The sequence below is a fragment of the Cottoperca gobio genome, chromosome 1 (assembly GCF_900634415.1).
Source record: "Cottoperca gobio chromosome 1, fCotGob3.1, whole genome shotgun sequence".
Lineage (NCBI taxonomy): Eukaryota > Metazoa > Chordata > Actinopteri > Perciformes > Bovichtidae > Cottoperca > Cottoperca gobio.
In genome coordinates, this window is record NC_041355.1 from 16,381,144 (window position 1) to 16,396,293 (window position 15,150).

Here is a 15,150-nt window from a genome sequence, read left to right on the forward strand (position 1 = left end):
TAACTATTGGATGTGTTGCCTTGAAGTTTTGTACAGACATTCACAGCCCTCAGAGTTAATCCTGTTTTGCGGCTGCCCCTGTCCACTGCAGTACATTGCTTAGCTTCTGTAATAATCCAAACTATCTCTTTAAGCACAGCTGTGCTTAAATTGCCTCACAGAGCCGGAAATGGAAAATATGTATCTGTCCTTGGTGAGTAAACAGCTCAGGCTACAGCCTGTTGAAATGGAAAATATATTTTGAGATTTGAAATAGAACAGTTAGATTCTTACCACGCCACCGTCAACTGCTGTAAATCCAATGACAAAGAAACGCTCGCACTTATGGATCCTAAAACAACAAGAAGCAGTTTGACGCCCACAATGCAAACACACTTTCAGCTGGACCGTGTAATCCCGGCAGCTATTTTCTTTTTCCATTCACCAGGCATCTGTGTAAGTGGTGTCTTCAGTGCTACCGACTCCTGTGTTAACCTCCGACATGCTCGCCTTTTGTTGGCTGCTGCACGGTTGATGTGGTGACCTCGCGAACCCCACGGTGATTGTCTAACGCGGTTAAGTGCCTCCCGATTGTGGGGAGAACTGAGTGTTGATAATGTCTACCAGATTCACTCCTGTGTCACACATGCTGTGCATACATGCAGCACACACACACACACACACACACACACACACACACACACACACACTATTACACATCGACCACTCTTTGCTCTCGATCCCAACAGTAAACAATTTAGTGATTCACTGACGCTTCAGAATGTTTTCAGATGGCGGAGGAAGCCTCGTCAACACGCAGCTGACATGTTGACAAGTGGATGTTGAAACGTGAAGTGGTTTCTGGTGTGTTTGTTTTGGAGGCTGCATGGAGCAAACTCATCCCCCAATTAAGTCTCGGTGCTGACCTGAACCTAAACTTTGCCTTCGTTTCCCTGCAATTTGCTGTTTTAATATCCTGCTCTCAATAATGTAGACATTTCTATTTGTTATTTTTGTTATAACAAGCAAAGGATGAGGTGTTGTATGAGTGACAAGCACATGTTGATAGAGCCCACAATATAAAATACACACACACACACATGCACCTCAGCGACCAATTTCCCATCCGCCCTTCACCCTTCTTCCTCCTCTCACCCTTGTAACCTCAGCCTCCACTATGGTGACTCGAGCTGTCAACAGATGGCCGATCCCACACGGTGAGTGTTGATTTAGTCAAAGATGTGAAAACAAACCAGGTGTCCCCCTCTCCTCTTTCTCTCTCCTCTTCCTGTCTCCTCTGCAGCTTCTCCAAACCTTCTTTCCTGTGGTGAGGAATCTAAATGAGTGGTTTCAGGGGTGGTGCGAAAGTCTCTGTAAACGGTGAGGGACACTCAAAGGTAAACAAACAATTGTTTTCATTGGTACATTCTCAAATCTCAGTTGCACTTTTTAGGTACATCCCTCAATAATAATAACAGCACATTATTCAAGTACATCATTATTTCACAAACACTCGTGCTTTTTAAATGATGTTTCTGGGAACCCCAGAGTTCCCCTGACTATAGCCAAAGTAATGGAAACTTTGTACCAATAGGCAGATCCAAGGTCAGGGCTGGCCACTATTTTGGGCACATTTTATCATCTGAGGCTCTGCGCTCTGGGGTTTAACATACGCAAATCTAATGGAAACTTGGTTTGGGGATCTGTTTATAGAAGCTGCTGAGTACAGGAATTAAGATCGGTCGTTGTGTCCTTTTTGACATCTTTACGGGAAATTAAAGGCTTTGGAAAAACATTTCCTTTGGCCTACTTACATGTTCCTGTTAATCTGCTAATACTTTGTCTGCTGGAAAACAGCGCATGATTTCTTGAAAGAGTCATTGAGGTTGCATTTTGTTTTCCAAAGGTGGCACAGCTACAAAATATCAAATCTACTCACCGATAGACCAAATATGATGCTTAACGTGGTCGCTCATAATTAAAAACATACATTTTAGTGGAGTAACAGCTGCGGATAATCGATCAAATAAAATAAAAATAGTACCCTAAATACTATAGAGGCAGATGTCTCACACAGTATTCCCCTGTAGGGAGTTCAGTGACACACAACCAGATCTGGTTAAGGCTTGTGTGTGGCCTGCATATTTCTGAAAATTCAGTTTCATGTGTGAATCTTTAATTGCCTGTTGCTAATACAGAGAGATACTGTGATATGATATTGACTATAGCGAACACATTCAAAATACACAAACTTGGAACATACCTGCACACACACACACACACACACACACACGCACGCACACGCACGCACACGCACACGCACACGCACACACACACGAACACGGATACACACACACCTGCCCGTCTCTTTAGGCATCTTTAATCTTTTCTTTTGTTCCTTGCACTGTTTTTCTTTTCTTTCTCAGTTTCCATTGAAGACACCTCTCAACCATCTGCTCTTCTATTCAGCACGGTCTTCGGCCCCGGGCCTGGCACCGAAGGTCAGAGAGTGTGTGTGTCAGTGGACAATGACCCAGCCGGACAAACCCCCACACACACTTCAAACGCAGAGACCTTACACCGCGACCAGTCCATCGGTATCTTTCAAGACGGGTGTTAGGTGCATGGAGAGGTGAGGGAGGAGGATGGAATGTGTGTGCCTTTCTATAAGAGCCTTGTCGGCTCACATCCACATATCTATCCGTCATTTTTTCAAACTCAAGAGGATCGGTTCCTTTAAAAGTAGCACAGATGAGCGTCTGATCAATACAAACAGTCCAGAAGTGTTAACGTCTGCTCGTCTCCCAGGAGTAATACTGGCCTTTACTCTCATTGATTTCTAAAGGAATGATCATTATGGGTGGCTGGGCTGTAAAACACTTAAGGTTTTTTTCCTCTCTTTGTGTGTTTCCTTCATGGCTCAGTAGCGGATCAATCTAGCGTCGCCAAAGATAAAGCTTTGAGGGACGAAAGCTTTTGTCATGCTGTATTTCATTCATTTCATTTCACTTTGCATCCGTGTCCCATACTATTAAAAATATATATTTAAGGAATAAAGGAAAGTTGTTCTTAGTAGTTAACCTGTGATGTGTATTTAATATGTAGGTACTAACAATTATGGCCAACTACAAAAATGGACTTGCCTGTTTTCCTAAAGCAAATGTATTTTGGGTGTGTAATACACAGTAGGCCTACTGTTTTCTATTTTTCTACTTTTTCTATGTATTTATGATTTGAGTTTTTTTGGATGAATTATGTGATTTATGATTTACTTCATATCATTTAATATACTTGACTTAATCGATGTATTTAATTGTGGAAGCGTCTCTAAGCTCTGCTCTGATTGGTCCAACTTGATTGACTCTACTGAGATCACATGTGTCATGTGTCAGTGATTATATATTGCTCGTTCTACTTTGTGATTTGAATGCCTGACCAAGATCTCTGTCAGAATCAAAATGTCCCAATGTTAAAATAGCTGGGAGCTTTTAACTCAGTGTGCAGATCTTTTGTTTGATTCTTACCTCATTTTAGACGATGAAACATTACAAATCTAATACTTCTGCTACGTCACTGGCTTGATTCCTTGCTACAACTGCATGGCTCTAAAGTATGATGCAGTTGACTTAACATGGAGCATTTACAACATACTATAATACTATTATCTGTCTCTTAGCTTGGGAAATTCTGAATGGAGTGTCATCTTAAAGACAGGATGCTCACTGACTCACAGTGAACACATACAGAGTCCTTAGTGAGCAGATGATATATATGACAGAGTAACAAACTGTCATAAGGATGTCAAACATGAACTTCTGAGAGTTGTCCGTTTGTGTTAAAGATATAGACAAACAGCTGCCATTAGATGTGTGTTCAATGGTACAGTATCAAATCAATGTCCACTACAACCTGCGTTAATGCCCGTCAGGTTTTACTTCCTCTGGCTATAAGAGAATTGTTTTTATTCAGCGCAGGGATCAGAAGAAGAAACCTATGGCCAACCTGCACCACTGTTACAGAGGAGAGCGACATGTGCACTTTGATCCGTCACATTTAAAAATATTTTCCATCTGGGAATCATCTCACAGAGACTTCAATGGGCCAGTAAAGCTCTCCTCTTGTTATCCCTCTGTCGAGAAGGAAGAAGAAGGAGACGAGAGAAAGTCCTGTCATGTTTTCTCAGACGGGTCATAAATTGGCGATATTGAGAGGAGGGGACTAATAATACCAGTTAATGTATCACCAGTAAAGAAAAGCTCAGTGGCCAAAAATGGTTTGAGTAGCGGACAGCTTTTAGTCTTGAAATAAAACTCAACTCACTACCCAACATGGAAATATGTATTGTAATGTGATTGAGATCAACTGCAGGATTAAAAGGGGGGATGTTTACACTGAAGCACAGTACGATTAACAGTCAAAAGTCTTTTTATTTATCACTGAAGGCTTGTTTTGAAGTTCAAGACCTCTTCGCTATAAAATAACCAGTTTTGTCACATTATTCTAAGTCTAAATATACATGGCCCCCATTCAAACCATGTGCTGATGTATGGTTGGCCATTTCAATGATATTGCAGTCTATTATGTTTGTATTTTCACAGCAGTTAATCATAAAAGTGCGCATCATGAATCAGCTCGTCCCATGTGAAGCACTGCTTGTTTGAGATGAGAAATAAGCAGTCAGAGATTGAGCAACATCTGTGTTTATTCCTCACAGTTCGGGAACTGGACATTTGTTCCGTCTAATTTCACTTTGATGCAGTCAGTATTTTCATTGTCATTTATTGCAGATGCTGGTTATAAAAAATGTAAACCTCCCTCAAACATTTATTGTCCAGATGTATCTTAGAATAACGTCTTTATTGTGCAATATGCTCTGGATACTAGTGATGGTTGTTCTTCAGAGAGTGTGACAGATGGGGTCATTCTTTGCCTTTCCAAAACCAAAAACACAAGAAGAAAAGTGCAGGGAATAGATTAAACAGAGTGCGTCCAATAGCAAACTTTGTCTGTCAAAGAAGATTGTGCGATATGATCGAAAGCAATTTAATTTAATGAACCATGTGGGGAGATTATCTGGTCAAGGTCAAGAATGAATTTACAATCTAGTTATGTCTCTAGTTTCTCAAAGGACACTTTGAAGCAAGCTTGAGTTTACACTTGGAGCCAGAAATGTCAAGTTTGGTTGCGGTTGAGGTGGAACAAGCAAACAGCAACCGCTGAGTGTGATTGGCTAAACTACTCGTCATGCAGTCAAACATGCCCAGAAACAGACTGGATTAAACAATTATTTTACAAAATAGTTTCAATACTTCCAAAAAAGGTTTGCATGATTGTCTGAGGTGGAAAAGTAGGTGTATTAATAAAAGCATAACGCGACAGGAAACAACAAATAAATCCTCACATACATGAGGCATGTGACTCAAGCTTCCGCTCCACTTAAGAACTGCACTGCATTCTCGGTTATGCTTCGAGTGGGACATATTTTTGTCCCAGATTTTGTTTGTTTTTGACACAAGTAGGTTTCTAATGAGTCTGTGGAATTCCACAGAGGGAGGAGCTTACATATATACAGGACTTGTTTTTTTTTCATTTACTACGTTTCAAAACTGTGACCGTGATCTAGGAAGAAATAAGTTTCCTTGGTTGTCTGGGAATTTAATTTAGTAGGAGTAAGGGTTGAGCAACTAAATGCCTCACCACAACCCTTCAGCCAGAGTTTATTCTGTAGCCACAAACTAGTGACCTTTAGAAGAACTGCATCATGAGGCATGTAGTCGTTAATAAACCTTGAGGATAATAAGCATACTTGGGTCTTTGCATAAATAGCCTTGCTGAGGCACAGAAAGCAAAAAAGACACATAGAGTACAGAACCTCTTTAGTGTATTGATAATAAATGAGTTGGTGTGTGTGTGTGTGGATTTACACATGCTAGGATAACCAGTTTGGGTGCACTTTAATCTTTCTATCTCTAGAATATGTTGGCAGGACGGCTGCTGAGTTCCCTAGATCCTATCGATTCTCCCTGCTGGGTTTTCTCTGTTGACGGGGGATCAGGCTCTAATGCTTTGAAAACAAGCCTGCTGCGTTTGTAGATGGACAGAATAAATGACTGGTAGCATTAGAGACAAAGACCAGTGTAAAAACATCCAAAGAGATGAGGGCGGAGAGTGAAGACAAGGAAAATGACCAAATTAGTGGAAACGGGGGAACTGAGAAGTGAAGCAGCTTGTCATGTAATGGGAAACAAAAAGACGAGACCATTCAGAATGTCTCGTGTAATAATCTGTCTCAGCTAGCAGACTGACTCATTTATCTGAGTGAGATGTTTGACACAAATGGATTCAAGATGGTTTCCGTGATGTCATACAAAATATATTCACACTATATCCTATGAGAGCTGATGCTCCTATTTTTACTCGATTTTGAGCAATACAATTGCCAGGACTCCTGTTTGATAAAGTGTTCAGTTAAAGAAAAGCATCTCATCAACATCTTGTCACAGGTAGTGTAGGGGTTAGGATGACGAGCAGTGTTGAGCGTTAAAGCATTACTTAGTAACGGGTTACATACGTAAGGGACCGCAATTTGAAAAGCTCAGTAATGTCACATTACATTTTGGGAGGGGGGTTCATTTTAATCTCGCTCAGTAGAGAGACTGGTCGGGACATGTTAGCTTACCAAAGGGGCTGGAGGTGTGGCAGCTAACTGTTGTGTAAATAGCCAGCTTGCTAACCTTAGCCATTGGTCATTCACCATTCAGGAATCATCAAGTTTCATTCAGACTTCACTGTGAGCACCTATGAAGTGGCCCATGCAATCTAAGTTTTAACTTCCAGGTCTGACATTGATCCCAAAAAGACTGTTCCCCTTAGACTTACAAAGGAAAGAGGGTTCCTTTTTAGGTAAATCAACTTCCAAGTTCGAACACTTTTATAGTCCTAATAGTTGTAAAATTCACTAACAGCCGAATCTACAGTAATGTGTCGCTTATGTGAATGAGCCCGAGGCCGAGCAGAGTTAAATGACACACTGGTGCACAAGGCTTTATGGGCCGCATGCATGTGGAAGATCTGGGTCGTTTTATACCCAGCAGTCGATCTTTTTTTGCGTCATGCACCACTGAGCAACTTTCATAGGAATGAACAGGGCCCGCCTCCAACGCTGTATCCAGTTCTCTTTATACATCCAGGGTAAATACTTCCAAACTGTTGGCAAGCTGCTCGTTAAACCACAGTGCGGTTTCTTTTTCAATTTTTCAATTTGTTAAATACAGAACATGTGAAGTGTGCATGGAGAGGTTTTAGAGTTGTAACAAAGGTAATTACTGATGTTACTGTAAGTAGTCAGTAATGTGAATCACTTTTCAACATATGTATTAAGTAGTTGATACAAAAGTTCAAGTAACTTAGTAAAAACTGATTGCAAGACCACTTTGGTTCATTATTTAAATGTTCCGTATGAGTTTGAAGTACAGACAGAATAAATGTCTCCTACACTGAAGAAACACATTTGTACTTGTTAGGATCTTGGTTTCTGTTTCCTGTTTTATTTTGAAATGTTCCCTTCCCCTTGTGTCATGTCTGGTATTACTTCCTGCCCTTGTGTTTTCTGCCTTTCTCTCCCAGCTGTGTCTCGTTCCCTCATTTAGTGTCTGTGTATATATCCCTATCTGTCTCAGTGTTCTTTGTCGCATTGTTGTTCGTGTTACGTGTCTGTTACCTGCCCGCTCGTGTCCTGCTCAGCCTGCTCGTGTCCTGCTCAGCCTGCTCGTGTCCTGCTCAGCCTGCTCGTGTCTGCTCCTGCTCGGTCCTGCTCAGCCTGCTCGTGTCCTGTTCAGCCTGTTCGTGTCCTGCTCAACCTGTTCGTGTCCTGCTCGTGTCCTGATTGGTTTGTGTTGTTTTGTTACTTTGTATTTTTATAAAAGAAAGCTCTCTTTTTGTTAGAAACTTGTCCAGTGTACTGCATTTGGGTCCTCACCTTCACCTCACCGTGACAGTATTGGACTATTGTGCCATAGACTGGTAAATCCAGTGCCAAGTAGGAAACAGTAAGATGTTGAGTAGCGTAGTTATAATGAGGCATGTGGAGGACAGGAAAGCATCTGCAGCTTTCACAACGGAGTCAGTGTTGTCTTTTGTTAATATTTAACCATGGCAACAGTCCTAACCTAATTTTAGCCAAGTTCTGTTGGCGAGTGGATTGGAAGAAAACACCTATCTATAAACAGACTTTCTCTGTTCAACACAGGACTATGTTGGCTGTCGAACCACAAACACTCTGTCTGCTATTGTAGCGTCAACAGTCTGAAAAGAGAGAGCGCAGCTCGCCTCCCACCTGCCAGAGTGTGACTTCTGGCCAAACTGGGAGCAGTGAGCAGGACTGACACACTGATACTGGTTGTCCAATCTGCCGGGGTCGTGACCTCAGCTCCGTCCCAGTACTCTGAGGATCACATCCCAGCTTTGGCTTCGTTCCACAGCGCTGATCTGCTGGTTTGTGCGTCGCTCAACCCCGCACTGGAAATATCGTTGATGTGTGCAATGCCTGTGTGTGGTGTTTAAATAAAGGTTTTGTGTGCCAAAGCCAACAGATTTGTTCCTGATGTGCCAGACGTACATCCCATTAAGCCTTCAGAGCCCATAAGTAATTTACATCACAAAGACGGCATCCTTTCTCATTTGACTGCACAGGTTTTACACAGTGAATTGCCTCAGATCAGAACAAGCTAGAGATTTACCAAAGAGTGATCTCAACAAAATTCTGCTGTTTGCAGAGTTGTTACATTCAAAGCTGGAGCTGGACGATGTGTGTGAGCCATAACGACTTTAATTTGCTATGGCTGAAAAGCTCAGCAGAGGAATATGTTCTTTCAAACTCTGCCATGTAAGCCGATGTTTTCAATTTATCTCCTTTTCTCGCAGAGTCCTCTTGGCCGCCGTCAGCTTTAGCTTTAGACAAATTCAGGAAAATGAAACTTGTCAATTGGAAACGGACCCCTCAATCACGTATCACCATGGGACTGTTGAAGGAGGTGGGGCGAACAGCAGCTGCCATTAGTGTGTCTTTTCCACCATGAATCTCAGAGGTGATGTCATGAAAACTGTCACATCCAGAAGAGGCCTGCACGTGCTGTCAGTCGCACAAAATGAGGACGAGGTCAATGCAAACTCATGCATCTGCACATACTTGTAGACAATTTGATTAATATGTGAAGTAATACAAATGTACTGCAAACCAGCAAATAATGATTCCATTTATATTTCTAACGTTCCTTTTATTTTGAATCCTGTACACCTTTCATGCTTCTTTTGCATTCCTGGAAACTGATGCTGTTTTACAATTATCTCTACTCTGCATTTCACATTGTTGATTGTAAGGTTTTCTGTTGATGGCTGAGGTCAAGGTTTTCTCATACAGTTGGCCAGAATTTTCTGCAACTTCATGATGTTTACTGAACAGTTTCCTGAGCAAAAACCACTGTCCTCAATATTGGGCTCCCACAAACTGCAACCTTTATTGTACCAAATGCTAAATTAGATTAAGAAATTCCAAAATGATCAAGGGAGTTTATTTCCCGCCATATAAAAGAATTTGTAGGTTTTTAAAGATGGGATTTTGTCCCAGGCCCTTGTTCTCACTAGCAGCCTTTACATACAACAGACATTTACAGAAACACACTCATGAGGTTTGACCGCACGCGCACGCTGACTGAGCGCTGCTGGTACAGCCCATCCAATTAGAGTTGTGATGACCATCCTTTCATATGGCCTGCTCTAAGAATATCTCTAAGAAGAACAGCAGCCCAGAGTAAGTCTCACTCACTTGAATGTGGCACTAAAGGGCACCAGCACTTCAGTCCGCCCTCTCTTTTCTCAGCATCCCATAATATATACAGTAAACTCATGTCCTGACCCATACAAGAGCTGAAACCACGGCAACTGGGTCAGATGCAAACCATGCTCTTGACAAATATATGAAAGACGAGACGGATTCAATGTGCTTGTCAAGCAGGAAACGAGGAGCGAGGGGGAGGAGAGCAGAGGAGGGGTGGCCATTTTTTCGCCTTTGTTTGGAAAAGCATCTATTGAGTGGCATTTGGTGTCATGCCAGATGCTCTCCTCCTCAGACAGGCACAAAGTAAACTGGATTAGTCACTGAGAGGCCTTTCTCCTGTAACTGACAGCCAAGCAGAGCTGAAAACTTCAAACGCATTGAGGACGTTTCTACCTAAAGACAAGACGCTTATTCAAATGGAAATGTCTTTATCGCTACTCTCTGCCGGCATCCGTAGCTTTCTGACTGTATGTGCTGTACATGTGAATGTGGAACGCAGGATTCAAATGGTGAAGAGGCCGACTCAATGAGCAACTCTTCAGCCAAGACGTCTTTGGTGTTTCATCATTGTTCCCTCTGCTGCTAGACTGCTGCCCTCTGAGTGCTCATATAATGCTGTGCTATTTGTATTGTACTCATTCAAACTGCTGTGTAGTGTGTGTGTGCTGACAGCATATCTGTCATGTCGGTCTTTCTTAACTTCAATGATTCAAATGTAGACTTCTTTCAACGCTATCAAAGCTAATGATTGATTCATGGTCATTACAGATTGAATGTCGTTACAGTCAAAATACTTTGTTACTTTTTTAAATGATGGTATAGTTAATCACTAACCATAGTATACTGTATGCACTAATCAGTATCCTACATGTGTGTATCAACAAATGAATAATATTCAAAGTTTCATGTGTGTTTTATTTCTATATTACCTCAAGCCACTGTTATGGCTTGAGGTATACATAATACATTTAAAGATATATTATTATTTTTTTTGCAATATCTGAAAGACAGGCTGTAGGTAGGCACAGCGACACTATGAGCAGAATGTTACCATCGTTCAGGAGGCAACGAGCATTTGTTCAACATTTCCTGGCAATCCATCCAAAGATCGTTGAGATATTTCAGTCTGGACCGAAGTGGTGGACCAATGACCGGCATTCCCGTCCCCACGCCAACAGTCTGTTAAAAAAATTAAATGTGTCTGGAACTGAATTTGTTTCTCTCTAACCTTTCCCACATACTTTTTATAATCAGTTATTCTATATTAATCTAAATGGCTCTTTAAAGGGACTACACAGGATATTTTATTCATTACTGATTAACTGGTTTATCATCTTGCCGTGTGTGTGTGTGTGTGTGTGTGTGTGTGTGTGTGTGTGTGTGTGTGTGTGTGTGTGTGTGTGTGTGTGTGTGTGTGTGTGTGTGTGTGTGTGTGTGTGTGTGTGTGTGTGTGTGTGTGTGTGTGTGTGTGTGTGTGTGTGTTTGGCAGGTGGCAAGAATAGGGAAAGAGAAATCACTGTAAAATGTAAAAGGAGAAAAGACAACAAAGACGATGAAATGGACAGAACAAAGCGATACTGTGGGTGAGAAAAAAGGAGAACGCTTGGAAAAGTGTGTGTGTGTGTGTGTGTGTGTGTGTCCCTTAAGAAGCCAGCTGCTGAAATTCAGGGTACAATGTGCTAACTGATAACAGGGACCCCTCCAAATAAAACATCACACACCCATCTCCCTCTCTCCAACCCCCACACACCTTAAACCCCCAAAACCTCCTGTTTACCCTGCTTCAACTCACCACCATAAACTCTCTCTCTCACTCTCACTCTCACTCTCTCTCACTCACTCACACACTCTTGATTTTTAAATCCAGACTCATTAAACTGTAAATCATTTACCGTAACATAGCTCCGCATGAAGTAGATTTAGTGGGCATAGTTTTAACTCAACACATTCCATTTTTATGATCAAGCCGATACATTTGGGGCTTTTGAGAAATGTTCCACATGTTGATTAATGTGTGTTTACATGGCACATTTTGCAGCTCTCATACAGCCCCGGCTGTGATTGTGAACTACTGTTTATCTAAGCCCAGTGGAGGGAAACCTTTCATCTGTCCTGCAACCATAAAACCAAGCTCAGCACCAGACTCAAACTGCTGGACAAACACAATAAACTCTGCACCACAAAGCAATCTCCACGCAGAGATCCCAACAGGAAAGTCGGGATCTGCCGTCGCATTGGGAGATTACCCAAAAGATTAGTCTGTGTTTATTTGGGGTTCAATTTGTACATGAAGGGTTATTAAAGATGTTATTAATGTGTTTGTGTGGGTTTGGTTTAAGAGCTATGACACACCTGCTGATGAAAGATGGTTATTGAGGTGGACAGAGGGAGTTTATTTTATACTCTTTATTTGAATAAACGTGAGTGTAAATTAATATTACTTCAGAAAGATTTGAACCTGTATTTTACTTTACTTCCAAAACAATTTTCTTGAGCAAATACACTAGAACCATGTGAGGAAGAATGGGAGGAAAACAGAAGGTTTTGTCTTCAGATGTTTTTCTACTCTCATTAAAAACCCAATTAATACTATTTAACCACATCCTCATACGTCCTGTTGTGATCAAGGTTTTGTTTTTACAAGAGACAATCACATTTACAATAAAGGCGTTTATTGCACATAATAAATTTGGGCAATTACTTCATTCAAATAGCATGCTGCATGTGTGGACCTGATGCAGAACTCGTCTGCTCTCCATCATGTCCCTCATCATGGCAGCCATTTGTGTGAGCTCGTCTATCAGGACTGGTCCAGAACAAAGACCTGGCAGGCTGTAACCCTATACAGCAACATGAAACACTGACCTCTGACCCCTCGTGTGATACAAGTGGCAGTGTTGTCCCACAGGTCAGCGGTAAACGTGCCAAACACATTCCCGGCCTCCATTGCAGGAGTGCTCCTGTGGCATGTTAGCGCTGGAGCGGCTAAAACATTAGTGACATTTGTTTTTGTGTCTCAGTAAATACTACTCTCAGCAATGTGATGATAAGATTGACAAGGTTTTAGGTAGTTTGGGAGTTTATGCGAGCTAACTTGTAAATGTTAGTGCATGAAACATAATACAGACTTATTTTACACTGCCAAACATCGTTACATCCATGTAGGAGGGTGCGGAGCACAAAGCAAGGTTGAGCTTCACTGTGAGGTACCGTGTTTAATCAAAACTTAAATCCACATCTGTTTTGCAGACGGCTTTAAAGACTAACACTGTGGTCCCTTTGAAAGCTGCTGGTAATTTAATACACAAATGATCACATTAAAGAGTCAGTTCATCCAAAATACGAATACCTTTTTTGGTCCAGGTTTTAAGATTTCTGTTTCAACCCGAACGTAAAAGAGGTGTCGTTTAGTTTGCGGTGCTCACAACAGGGACAGATTACACTTTAATAATTCATCAGCATACAGCGTCCTGGTTACTCTGAATGGAATGAAAAGAAGAAATTGTGCTGACGATGGTCATTTGACCAAAACTTTTTTCCAAGATTTTTCCCATTGTCTCACTTTCTACACATGGAATAGATTCATTATTTTATGCAGCCTCTTTTACTTTCTTTTCTTTTCAGTGTGCAGGCAATGTTTCTATGAAATGGGATCATTGATTTCAGCTGCACGTACCGAACACTGTCTTTTGAAAAGTCAGGGTTCAAGAGCCCAAAACTATTTCACAATTATTTTACTCTGGATAATCCACCGAACACACTGGACACTTTTTCTGTGTAGTTCCAATTACAAATGTCCACAGTGTTGTCTATGAATTATCCAGAATAACTATATTTGAAAAGCAATGTTGCTGAGGAATTCTTTGAAGGGTGGCAGCTTAAATCTTCAGAGCAAATAAGTCAAAACCTGTGGAAAATATAATAAATCTTGTCTTTCTGGCAAGATGCTACAACAGAAAACTGCCATTTTTCTGTATGACTGTTAACTGTAATCTGTAACTAACAGTTATATGTGATGACTCTCTGGCTAACAGTAAACACCCCCTCAGGTTTACAGCAGGACTCAGAGCTGCGAGTACTCTCTCAGCACGCCGCCATGGTAGGGGCCAGTAAGCTGCAGGAGAGGAGTTTCAGTGTATGAAATGACAGGCAGTCTTTAGCAGTGTATGGTTGTATTACTGGTGCTGAGGGCGGGGGGCTGCAGATGAGGGTGGGAGGGTTGAATCACCCTCAACAGCTCTGACAGGGAAGGCGTCAAGTTCTGGCATGACGACCAGTTTCAGTTTACCAGCTGCTGGATTCAATGCAGCAGAACGAAGAGAAAGGAGACAAAAAACATGCATAATTGCATTCATGTTTTCAGACACACACACACACATGTACAGACATGTACACACAAACTAACTGCACAGCAAACATCTACACACACATCTGTGTTCTCTTACTTTGTTGCTCACTGTTTTAGCCCCTTTTTTTCCAGATGAAGTTGGAAGTTCTCCATCAAATCATCAGTCAGTGAACAGACAGAGAACCTCCATCTGTACCTGAAGGATTTTATTTTATCGCTCTTTGTCACATCTCCAGCAGATAGCATCTAAAATCCAATATTCACGCACTGTTTATGTAACACAGAGAGATCAAGTAAACACTTAACAAGTTAATAACACTATACAATGTTTCTTTACTGTATATTAAGATATAATTCCGTTTAACTGTCCATAAAAATGTATCGTAAGAGCGTCGAGGAAACACAGGCTGTCTTTTCTGTAAAAGCTAAATGTTAAGAGGAGAAGGTTTTATTTGATGATGGTACAGAAATGTAAATATACAAAATAAGGAATCTACTTGGCAACATTGTCACGTTGGCGCGAAACACCATCCTTGTCAGACACTTTTAGTTGGCAGCATATGAGAAAATCAAACGCAGACGGACCTTTGTTTGTAAAGGAATTTCACATCTGGTCGGAAAAGTTTTTTATCCTAAAGTAACGTACGTGTGAAAAAGGACTTTAAACTGTTTCTCTTCTTCATCCTTTTGAATTTGCTTTGAAATCTCATTTCATTTGAAGCTGTTGAGAAATCATACAACAGTAGCCCGTCGCAGAAGCTTCCTCTCCAAATATCAGCTTCATTTTTAATAATCTTGGTCTGGAGAGTCACATTAGTCATTCACAATTAGTATATATATAATGCATTTTAATGATACAGTTGTCAATATGTAACAGTGATAGTAATAGAGTCATCGCAGAGCATACAGTGAAACTGACGTGAAATCCAGAGGAGTCCAATAAAGACATGAACCAGGCGTCAGGAAGGGAGCAGAGCCAGACGACAAG